At 37.6% G+C, this 12,306-nt stretch overlaps 1 pseudogene; it reads right to left on the reverse strand.

The window, feature by feature from the left end:
* Positions 1–1,228: 1,228 nt before the first annotated feature.
* The window catches only part of LOC144379701 (5'-nucleotidase domain-containing protein 2 pseudogene), a 49,759-nt pseudogene continuing 38,681 nt past the window's right edge, over positions 1,229–12,306 (reverse strand).

Consider the following 12,306-nt stretch of genomic DNA (forward strand, 5'->3'; position numbering starts at 1 on the left):
GAGGACAGCAAGCTATATCTTGAGCTCAAATAAAAATAATCCTGAAATTTGATGCTGCTAAAGGGAGAACAGTAGAATGAGGTTACCCAGGGCGCCTGGGTGGCTCAGTTGGTTAAGCGACTGCCTTCGGCTCAGGTCATGATCCCGGAGTCCCGGGATCGAGTCCCACATCGGGATCCCTGCTCGGCGGAGAGTCTACTTCTCCCTCTAACCCTACCCCCTCTTGCGCTCTCTCTCTCACTCTCTCTCTTTCTCTCAAATAAATAAAATCTTAAAAAAAAAAAAAAAAGAATGAGGTTATCCAATGGAATCCTATTTTCCAAATATGTAATATTCAATTTACCTCTCTTCTATATGATTTAGTAATCTCATTAGGAGACATTAAAAGGATAATCATTCATGAGAAGCTTTAAAGGAATAATCAGTATATCACAGTGATAATTATCCATAGTGCTGATTATATGATTTTTGTCCTAAACAATGAGATCCAAAGACCTGCATGGAATTCAACTTCTTTTTTCTTCATCTATTATTTTTTGTCGCATCTGGTAAGTTGCAAAGTTTGAGACTGAATTTCAAATGAATCATAATATAATCCCCAACGAAGCATGTTTTCATTACATAAGGGAGAGAAGAGAGGAACAGATCCAGTTGAATAATTAGATAGTAGAGAGAGAATCCCACCCCCTTTGCTCGACCTCCATCCTCCGAACCTCTAAGTTCTCAAGGGGCTGAAAAATGCTACCGAAGAAAATTATCTTCTTGTCTTACTATAACCTCAAATGGCAGAGGCAGAGGTGTTGTACCTATGATACATTCCCGAAGTTTCCCAGCAGCCTGATGGTGAGCCACACCCAGAACTCACACTGAGACACAGCTTACACATCAAGCAAACATGTTCTGTGCATCACACAGAAAAACCCCTGACTGTGTGTAGGCAGGACGGAAAGCAAACAAATTCTGTTTTCACTCATTTGCACATTACGTTACCATAAGTTTTACCCTTTCCAAATAATATACAGATGGAAAATTAGGCAACATGCTGCTGTAAATCACTGTTAGCGCTGCGGTGGTGGCAGAAGAAAACAGTTAAGGGATTCACTTTTTTTCCAAGAAAATCTTACTCTGCAAATCCATCTGAATCACCGCCAAAGGATTACTTCTTATCTGGCTGTAACAAATGCTCTTTCCACCAGTGTTGAAGGTAAAAATACACCCCCTCGTTGAACTAAAAAGTACCGTCCACTCCAAGGTCAGCTACATTGCCAAGCTTTGCAATCGGCTCTGCAGCTTGTGTTTTCACGGGGGAAATAGGTGAGCTGACCCGGATGTAGTTCCGGCTTTTACATTTCCTGCCTGAGTGGTTTCGAAATGAGTCTGAGCTTTAAGGTTCGGGTCTTTATGGCCTCCCTGGTGGCACCCGTTTATTGGGTGGGCGAAAAAGACAAGAAGGTGCTCTGTTCACTAGGATGCGCAAAAGACTCTTAAAGGAAATGAGAGAGGCAATGTTACAATGTATGACCCCTGGGTCTCCCCACAGGAAGTCCTGCTGAGAGCCTAAGTCACTTGTGTTAGAACGAGGAGTGAGGAAACAAGTGGGACAAGTTGGATGCCCTGAGCCTACCACCAGCATTGCTGCCACACAGCTCCAGGTGGTAGGCCTCTTCCAGATGGGCCTAGTCCCCAGACTCACAAGGGCAGCTTGCTGCCAGCCTGCCACACCAAAAATGCGTAAGAATCGTGCTGCAGGGCTTTATGTGTCTATGCACATACCAGAGTTCGTTTCTCGCTTTGCATCATTCCCGTCCACTAAATGTAGACACTTTGCAGTATTAAGGAAGCAAGAAGCCTCAGAATTTCAAAAAGGAGCCTTGTAAGGGATGAATCAGATTGGGAAAACAGTGGAAAAAGAAAAAAAAAAAAAATACAAGCTAAGTGAGACTACTCATGTTATCAGTTGGGGAATTAGGAATAGGTATAAAAATGGTGTCAATAATCCAGGAGAACAGTCTATAAAGAGACAGCATAGTTGGCATTTCAGGTCACAAAAATGGAAAGATAAGGTAATTGTCCCTGAGTGCATTACATCATAAAATTGTGAGCTATGGCACCTCCAACTGGATGATTACTTCTTGAAGGACACAGCTGTTTGGTCCCACTTAGGCTGAAGTTGTAAAGAGGTTGGAAACTTAAGTGCTTTTTTTTTAAATTTTTTTCCCCTTTCAGTCTAAAAATGGTTCAGGTTGCCCATTTGACTTGGCAGATAAGATAAATGATGTTGATTTTAGATTTACTTTTTGGGAAACAAAAAGAATCCATGCATTCACAAAAAGACTACACCGATTCTTCTGGAATATTTAAAGTTATGAAAAGATTTTTAAGGTGGAAAGATCTTAGAGTTTTAGAAACTCCTATTCGGCAGAGCCAGAGCAGTAACTCCTTCTTGTTATCAACCATTTTTTGGAGCAAATTGAAGTTTACTTTCATGTATTTTCAAGCTTCACTGAAAGATATTGTGGGGTTTGGCTAAGGATACAGACAGGAGTTTGCCAATCAGATATTCTTCTTAATGGAGATACTCAGGCTTGCTTGCTTGCTTTCTAGTAACTTAACCATAACATATGTACGGAAATGCACAGGCCAAACAACAGAATATTGCCAACACCCACAAGTACCTCTTGTGCCTCCTTCCAATCACTAATACCACCTCGTCCCTCAATATTAACTAAATTTCCAGCACTATAGATGAATTTCATCTGTTGTGGATTTTATATAAATGTAATTATCATAAGTAATTTTGTATTTGACTCCTGTTGTGCTACGGTTTGTGGGTGATGTCTATCTATGCTGTTATATTAACAGTAGTTTGTTTTCTTCTTGGATACTGTGCCATTTTATGAATATGCCACAGTTCTTTTGTCCAACTCTACTGTTGATAGATGCTGGGTTATTTTCAGTCAAATTTAGCACAAAAAATGCTGCTATGGATTTCCTTAGGTACAACTTAGGGTAATGAAATGTATTTCTCTTGAATCGATAAAAGGAATGGATATTTTGGTCATGATGATTCTGTATATTCAGCCTTAGTAGATCCTGCCAAACAGTCTTCCAGCATGGATGTAAAATTTACACTCCTACTAGCAGTGTGGGAGAGCTCCAGTTTCCCCATATGCTGTCAGCACTTGGTATCTTCTTTGTTTTAGCCATTTTGATGCTGTGCAGTGAAAGGTGCTTCTTTATTTTTATTGTAAATTTTTTAAAATTTTTTTCTGGGAGGGAGACCACTGAACAGATGCCCAGAGTGGGCAGGCCAGGAGGGCTGGGGCCAGTTCCTGAAAATGTCACCCTTAGCAGACATGGGCCATGTCGCCAAGGAAGAATGTATGAAGTGGGTACAGAGCTGGGCACTTGTGCAGCAGGGGTGTGTAGTACGGGAAGGAGATGAAATCCATGCAGTTAAGCAGGTAGCTAAGTGAGGCATGCTGAGGTCAGAGGTGCAGGAGGCACCACAAGAAGTAGGTGGGGTTATGGAAGACACTCCCACCTGAATGTTAAGCAAAACCTTAGTGATGCCTCTCAGCTCCTCCTGCTCCTTCATCCAAACACCTTGCACCTGCCATGACTCTGTGTCCTCAAGGTCTGTCTGTGCTCTAGCAGTCCAGGGAGCACTGCTGCTGAGTCCATGAATATAGGCTCTGTTCTGCATCGATGATGTGGATCTCCCACTCCAGGCTGGAGATGACAATGGCCTGGGCACGAGCTGTTCAACAGCAGCCGATCGGCCAGCTCCCTGTAGAGGTGGTCTCTGAAGGAGAACACACAGGGGTTGCCATAAACCAGGTATAGGGAGCCCAACAGTTCCCACCCCCCAATAGATCTTGGCCTTTTTTTCACTGGTGGGAGAATTTCTCATTGAATTTTCTGAAAGCTTATACCTGTCAGTGAAAAATTTGTGCTTGTTCACCTGGGCAATGACCTCCTTGAAGAGTTGACACCATTTGAGACCTACCATGTGTCACATCACCTTGTCCATGAAGCTGAAGGGACTGTTGGTAAGGAAGGCCACCTGTTTCCCATGGGCCATCAGGCTGCTCAAGATGGCAAAGATTTCCTCCTCTCTCAGGAGGAACTTCTCCATGTCTCGCTGGATCCACTGGTATATGAGACCCTTTATGGCACATCTCAACCAACATGTATCACATCCTTGTAGAGACTCACTTGGACAAACTCCATGTCATGGGCCAGGTAGTGGTCTACCAGGCAGGAGAGCAATGCCATCTCTGGCAACAGGAAGATGTCAGTGAACTACTGGATGGAGGGACTTTTGCTCTAGAAGCCACCGATCTGCTGCAGTGGAGTATGCTCGGTGCTCCCATATAGATCAGTCACTTCCTGGTCCTGCACAATTAGAGGCCCCTGTAGGTAGTCCCCAGTTGCACATAATGGAAGGCCTCTGTCTTTATCTGGAGGCCCCTATGAATGTCTTGGAGTACGCAGATAGCAAAGTTGGAGTAGTAGTCATCCCTTTGAATCCCCCCTGGGTATTTGTGCTCAGGCAGGATGTCACGGTGTGGCACTGAACATCCCCCATTGTAGTGCATCTGTGTACTATGCCAGCATGGAGTCAGAGTCGAAGCTATAGATCTCAGCATCACTCAGGCTCATCTTGTTATTGGTGTAGATGGCTGCTGGTTTCAGGAGACTGAAGACCTGGGGGGTTAGGAGTGGGAGGGGGGTGCAAAAGGTTATGCATCAGTCTCTGCATGTCCTGGTAAAGAACCTACAAGTGTGTGTCAAGCTTGATGCTGCTGGCAGGCACAGAGCGTGGCCTGCCCAGACAGAGGTCTCTGGACTGAGGAGGCTGCAGCCATGGCTGAAGGCAAGGAGAAGGCAGCTGGAGGCCCTCTATGGCCTCTGCACAGCAGATAGTGTTAGCAATTGCCAAAACCCCACACCCAGCATGCCTGCTGAGAGCCAAATGGGCTGCCCCTTGGCTGGGTGGGTAGGCCAGTCCACCTCTCTAGCTGCGAGTGTAACTCTGCATTTAAAGTAAGTGATGCGGGTAAACATCCTTCCTTACATTTATTAACCATTTGGTTATGATCTTTATTGAAGTGATTTTTCAAGGTGATTTTTCTCTTGACCCTTTCTTTTTTTTTTAGATTTATAGAAGTTTATATGAGTTTTCTTTGGTAATATGTACTGCAAATATTTTTCTCCACTTCATGTCTTGCTTTTTTATTTTCTTATTGCTGTATTTTAGTGAAAAGAAATACTTAATTTTTAATGTAACTCTCATTTATTTTCCTTATGGGTAATCTTTCTGTCCTATTTAGGAAATCATTACTTATTCCTGAAGTCATAAATTTACTCTTCTATCTTCTCCTCGATTAGCTGTATGTTTTTCAATAAGTGATTTTTTCAAGAGAAGAAACAACTTGATAATAATAAAAGGATTATCACTAAAATCTGATATAATATGCAATTAATCTCCTTCATAAATTTAAAAATTCACTTGATAATCTTTAGTAATGAAGAAATGTTGACAGAAAGTTGCAAATATAGGGGATAATCACTGGGGATAAAATAAATTATTTAATGAAGTATGCTTCTACATTGAGAGTACATTAGGGGAAAATAAGTTGTATACCTTACTGTATTTCTGATTAATCAAAGATTTAAAGATCATCATAAAATACTAGAAGGATTTTATGGTAGACTTTACAATGAAGTATGGATCACTACATCAAAAACTAATGATGTATTGTATGGTGACTAACAACAATATAAAATTTAGAAAAAAAGTAGACTTTATATAATTTTTAAATATGTGAATAAATCTTACAAATCTGTAATACTTTTCATTCTCACAATGTTTAAAGAAAATCAGGAAATGTATTTGCAAAAAATGATGTACAGAAAAGACTCCTACATTATTATAAAAGCTCACTAATCAATTTGAAAAACAAAGATCTCCATTTCAACTAAATAGAATGGGGCATATATGTTCAAGGATTACAATATGTACTTCACAGGAAGAAAAAAACAAACAGCCAAAACTACATGAACATCTGGACCACTTGACATACAATGAAAGACCTTCATACTGATTCAAGGAAATACTCTGTGTGTGTGTGTGTGTGTGTGTGTGTGTGTGTGTGTGTGCACGTGCGTGCACAGGTGTGCAGGCCCCTGCATGTGTGTGAATGCTGAAACTACTAAGAAATGGTTTTCTATACTATGGACAGAAATTTAAACATACTTAGAGTGCCCTTTGTCAATAACTATCAAAATTGAAAACTCACATACCTTTTAACCCAACAATTCCATCTTCAGTAGTTTATTCTATGATTATACTTCCATGGGAAGTTATAAAAAACAATTTTGAAGGCAGCATTCTTTGCAGTAGAAACGTATGTACTTAATGGCATAATACATTCATATATTTATTTTTATACCGGGAAATAGACCCAAGACAGTTTAAGTCGTTACAGGAAAAAATTGCAGAACTATGTTCATTTGATTGACTTTGTATCAAAAATACAATTGTTCACAAAATATTTTTGGACACATATACAAGAAACCAGTAACGAGGATATTTTTGGAGACTGGTGGTGTTTGGAATCTCTTATTTTTCATTTTAAAATCTTTTATGTGTTTTGGTATTTTTATATAAGCATATATTTTTATAATGAAAAAGAAAATGATTCTTTGAATTTGAAAAATTGAATCCTTCTACACTAAATGTGCTTAGTTACTATGCTGTTTTTGTAACTGAGTTGTATAAAAATTACAGTGTTTTCTTTTAAAAAATGTGGAATTGCCAAAGCTAAGCACACGATATCTGATGCCATAGAGCTGGCAAAAAAAGAAAATAGTGAATTAAGAACTAGAAAACAAACAATACTATTTCTGAATCTATTTGGTTTCAATTCCATGCTTTATCATTTACAACTGCCATGTCAATGATGTCACTGATGTTCTCTGTTCATTTTCTTTTTCTATTCAATTTTATTAAGACCATTTTCCTGTATATTGATTTATCTATAGAATTAAATGGAAGTATAATAAAGCATTTATTTTATTTTCATAACCATTCTTATCTGATCTCAACTATCTGTAGGCAATTGTACCAAGAAATAACAGGGCTAAATTCATACCCTGAGTTACATATTCATGAGTTTTTTGATTCTACTCTCTATCTTCAGTAAGACCTGAAATTGTCTTCAAAATTATTCTCACTTAGAGGTGTTTTCTTGGACAAGTTTTCCCAAATTTTCTGGCCTTGGAGGCATTTACTGGTCAGCAAGATTTCCCCTGATCCCAAAGCCCAGAATAGTGCCCATCTGTCAAGACACCTCTAGTTTCCTGTTACACTACCATAAGACCAACTACTTAATGGTAATCCCTGGGTGCTTCCAGCCAGTCTTGATAGCATTGCTGTCACAGGACAGGGTCTGTTTTGTTTTTTTTTGATTGTTGTTGTTACTTCGATTTTTAGATTACACATATGCGTGAAATTGTAAGGCATTTGTCTTTCTCTGACTTACTTCACTTAGCATAATGCCCTCATCCATATTGTTGTAAATGATAGGATTTCCTACATTTTCTTTATGGCTAAATAATACCCCAGTGTGTGTGTGTGTGTGTGTGTGTGTGTGTGTGTGTGTGTGTGTGTCACATTTTCTTAATCCATTCAACCATTCAATGGACACAGGTTGTTTTCCTGTCTTGGCTATTGTAAATAATTCTGTGATGAACATGGAGATGCAGAAATCATTTCACCTTAGTGTTTTTATTTCCTTTGGATAAATATCCAGAAGTAGAATTGTTGGATCATATGGCAGTTCAATTTTGAGGTTTTTGAAGAACCTTATTTCTGTTTTCCCTTGTGGCTGCACCAATTTACATTCCCACCAACAGTGCAAAAAGATTCCTTTTTCTCCACATCCTCACCAACAGTTGATCTTTCTTGTCTTTTTGATAATAGCCATTCCAACACGTGTGAGGTGATACCTCATTGTGGTTTTGATTTTTTTTTTTTTCCCCTGATGATTAGTGATGTTGAGCATCTCTTCATGTACCGTTTGACCATCTGTATGTCTTCTTTGGGAAAAATGTCTATTCAGATGTTCTTTTTTATTAGATTGTTTGGTTTTTATTCTGTGAGTTCTTTATGTATTTGGATATTCTTTACTGGGTATATAATCTGCAAATATTTTCTCCCATTCGGTAAGTTGACCTTTTACTTTGTTGAAGGTTTTCTTTGCTGTGCAGAAGGTTTTTAGTTTGATGTCCCACTTTTTAAATTTTTGATTTTGGTATCTTTGCTTTTTGCTGTCAAATCCAAAAAAATCATCTTCAGTAGTCCCAAGATTACTTTGGCTACTTGGGGGGTGAGGAGTCTTCTTTGGTTCATTACAAATTTTAGTATTCTTTGTTCTATTTCTATGAAAAAATACCATTGGAATTATGACAGGGATTGCATTGAATCTATAAATTGTTTTATTTTTTATTTTTTTATTTTTTTATTTTTTAAGATTTTATTTATTTATTTGACAGAGAGAGACACAGTGAGAGAGGGAACACAAGCAGAGGGAGTGGGAGAGGGAGAAGCAGGCTTCCTGCGGAGCAGAGAGCCCGATGCGGGCCTCGATCCCAGGACCCCGGGATCTTGACCTGAGCCGAAGGCAGACGCTTAACGACTGAGCCACTCAGGCGCCCTATAAATTGTTTTAGGTAGTATGATCATTTTAACAATAATAATTCTAATCCATGAGCTCAGAATATCTTTCCATTTATTTGTGTCATCTTCAGTTTCTTCAATCAGTGTCTTACAGTTTTCTGTATATGGGCCTTTTACCTCCTTAGCTAATTGAATCCTAGGTACTTGATTCTTTCTCTTGTAATTGTAAATGAGATTTTTTTCCCTCAATTTTGCTTTCTTATAGTTCATCATTGGTCTATAAAAATGCAACTGATTTTTATATATTGATTTTTGTGTCCTGCAACTTCATTAAATTCATTTATTCTAACAGTTTTTTGGTGGAATCTTTATAGAGTTTTCTCCATATAATATCATGTCACCTACAAATAGAGAAAGTTTTACTTCTTCCTTTCTGATTTGGATTCATTTATTTCTTTTTCTGGCCTAATTGCTCTGGCTAAGACTTCCACTACTATGTTAAATAGAAGTGGTGAGAGTGGACATCCTTGTCTTACTTTTTTTTTTTTTTTTAAAGATTTTATTTATTTATTTGACAGAGAGACAGCACAAGCAGAGAGAGTGGCAGGCAGAGGCAGAGGGAGAAGCAGGCTCCCCGCACAGCAAGGGAAGGCCTGATGTGGGACTTGATCCCAGGACCCTGGGATCATGACCTGAGCTGAAGGCAGTCCCTCAACCAACTGAGCCACCCAGGCACCCCTTTGTCTTGTTTCTAATCTTAGAAGAAAACCTTGAAGGTTTTCACCATAGAGTATGACATTAGATGTAAGACCAATATGCTCTTTATTATGTTAAGTAGTTCCCTCTATACCTACTTTTTGAGCGTTTTTATCATAAATGGATGTCGAATTTTGTTAAAGATTTTACTGCTTCTATTGAGATGGTCATATGATTTTTTTTATTTCATTGTTGTTCATTTTGTTTCATTTTGTTGGTTTTGATCCTTCATTTTGTTAGTGTGATGTATCACATGGATTGATTTGGAAATGTTGAACCTTCCTTGCATGCCTGGAATAAATCCCACTTGATCTTTTAGTGTATTGTTGAAATGGATTTACTCATATTATGTTGAAGATTTTGCATCTATTGTCACTGGGAACATTGGCCCATAATTTTGTTTTCTTGTGGCATCCTTGTCTGGTTTTCATCTCAGGGTAAAGCTGACCTTGTAAAATAAGTTAAAAAGTGTTTCCTCCTCTTCTGTTTTTCAGTAGAGTTTGAGAAGGAGTGGTATTAATTCTTCTTAAAATGTTTGGTACATTTGACCAGTGAAGCCATCTGGTTCTGGACTTTTGTGTGTTGGGAGGAAAAATAGTAAAAGTTTTTTTTTTGTCTTTTTTGTTTTGTTTTTTAGTTAATTTTCTTCAGAGCACTGAGACACAATTCACTAAAGATTATCTGGAAAAATATATTTTGTCTTCATGATTTTATCAGTCTTTCTTTTAATACTTTCATTTTCAATAGTTTTTCTGTTTTCTTGAATTATGATATATCCCAGTAGGCTTTGTAGACTGTCCACAAATAAGCTCCTGGAAGAGACCTATACACACATCTAGACATACAGAATCTTAGTAGTAAAGAGATTATGATAAGAGAGAGAGTCACACATCTTCACTGTCCTCAACTTATATACATACATAACAGTGTAATATATTTACATTTATACATAAAATATTGTTCTGACTTTCCAATGAGTAAAAGAGAAAAATAAACTATTCATGGCTATATGAAAATGCCTCCCCAAAATTCCTAACAGGTTTTGTAACACCCTAGATTCTCACTTTTCTCATAATAATAGCTGCCCTGTCTATGTCTCACAAAGTTCTTTCAAAGTTCAAAGGAAATAGCAAACATAAATGTCATTGTTTACCACAGGGGGAAAACATAAAATACAGAAAAATCATAGCACTGAAATTATGTTCCCACAGTTCATTCTGACAGCCCAAACCAAGATATGCAAATCATTGTTCACTTAGATTGGCTTTACACCTCTATTTAAAACCTATTACATCATGACAAAAGGCTGGAGCCCGAGCATTAAGTTTTTAATCAAGAAAGTAGGGATCAAGAGAAAAACGTATTCTATGCCAGTTTTTCCATTGAATAGGTGACACTAATTCAATCATGTATTTGGTAAGATCGCTTTTGAGCATATGTTAAGGCATTATTTTGCATTCTTGGTAATTAACTCCTCTGAACCACAGATTGTTTCTCAGTATAGTGAAAGAAAAGAGTTAGTCTGATCCAGAAGTGTGCTGTCAACTAAGTTCTAAACTCTTTGATAAGAAATAGGCAATTGGGAGAACATACACTTAAACAGAGCCAAGTCTATAGGGAACACTTATATTTAGAAGGCACTGGGAAAATAAGCATACAATATTAATGGCATTCCAAAGATAATATCTTTTACTGAGAACTATATTTTAGAAGTTTACATGATTTCTTACAAAATATGGAAATTCATGCATCCCACATCTCCAATTCCTGACTTTAATAATATAATAGGAGATAATAATAGAATATCTAACTGCCTAAATTTCCTTGGAGAATATAAAAAGAATCTTTGTTTTTCATAGATAATCAATCTGTAAACCACTTACCATACCACTAGGCTAAAGCACACAGACTATTCCATTTGGCAGCTATTTTATTGTATCTTCTTTGATTTTTTTTTTTTTTTTAAGCAGTTTGTAGAGATTGGGTGTAAATTATGACAAACTTTGTATGGATCTATTCTTGCAGGGTTGTGTCATCATTTTGGTTAAATTCTTTGTTATGCCTCCCTCTAAAGTAGTGGTTATCTTTGAGGACTTAAAATTGTACTCTGGCTTCACAAGATATATGTCCTTCTAAACTATCATGTAAATGACTAAAGAAATCCTATTCTGAGATACAGCAGGGTTATTATGCACCACATGGACTATTTCAAGGAATGGCTGATATCATTCTTGAAATAGGTTGTTCACAGAGGAAATATGCAGGTTTTATATTAGTGCTTTCTGTTACTGTTTCACCCTGGGACTTAACAAGATCCATGTGTTTCGTGAGATCTCTAGAAGAAACACGCTCACACTAGTGCACGCCTATAGGGAATGGAACCTTGTCCAAGATTAATTTATTAAGACAGGAGCACCCACTTGCCACCAATTTAAAGAATCAGGGTGAGTGAAAAGAATAGCTGAATGGGAAATTCATGGTATTTGTCACAGCTAAACATTATTGACCTATGGTAAGAATACCTTCCATTTGCAGGGAATCTATTATTTTCAAAATATTTTGTAAATGCTATTTCATTTAATTCCCAACACAAATTTTTGTAGGTAATTAGAGAATGTCCAACAATAATAATCATAAAACAAAAACAACTAGTGGTAGTTGGGGGTTTTTTTGTTTGTTAGTTTGTTTGTTTTTTGGTGTTTTTTTTTTTTTTGCACCAGTCTCTATTCTATGTGCTTTATAAATAATAATTTATCTATTCTTCACTAATACTCTGTGAGTTAAATCCTATTTATAGGTCTATTTCACAGCTCAAGAGAATGCAGCAAAGAAAGATCAAATAATTTGTCCAGGGAAACAAAGTC

The sequence above is a fragment of the Halichoerus grypus genome, chromosome 12 (assembly GCF_964656455.1).
Source record: "Halichoerus grypus chromosome 12, mHalGry1.hap1.1, whole genome shotgun sequence".
NCBI lineage: Eukaryota > Metazoa > Chordata > Mammalia > Carnivora > Phocidae > Halichoerus > Halichoerus grypus.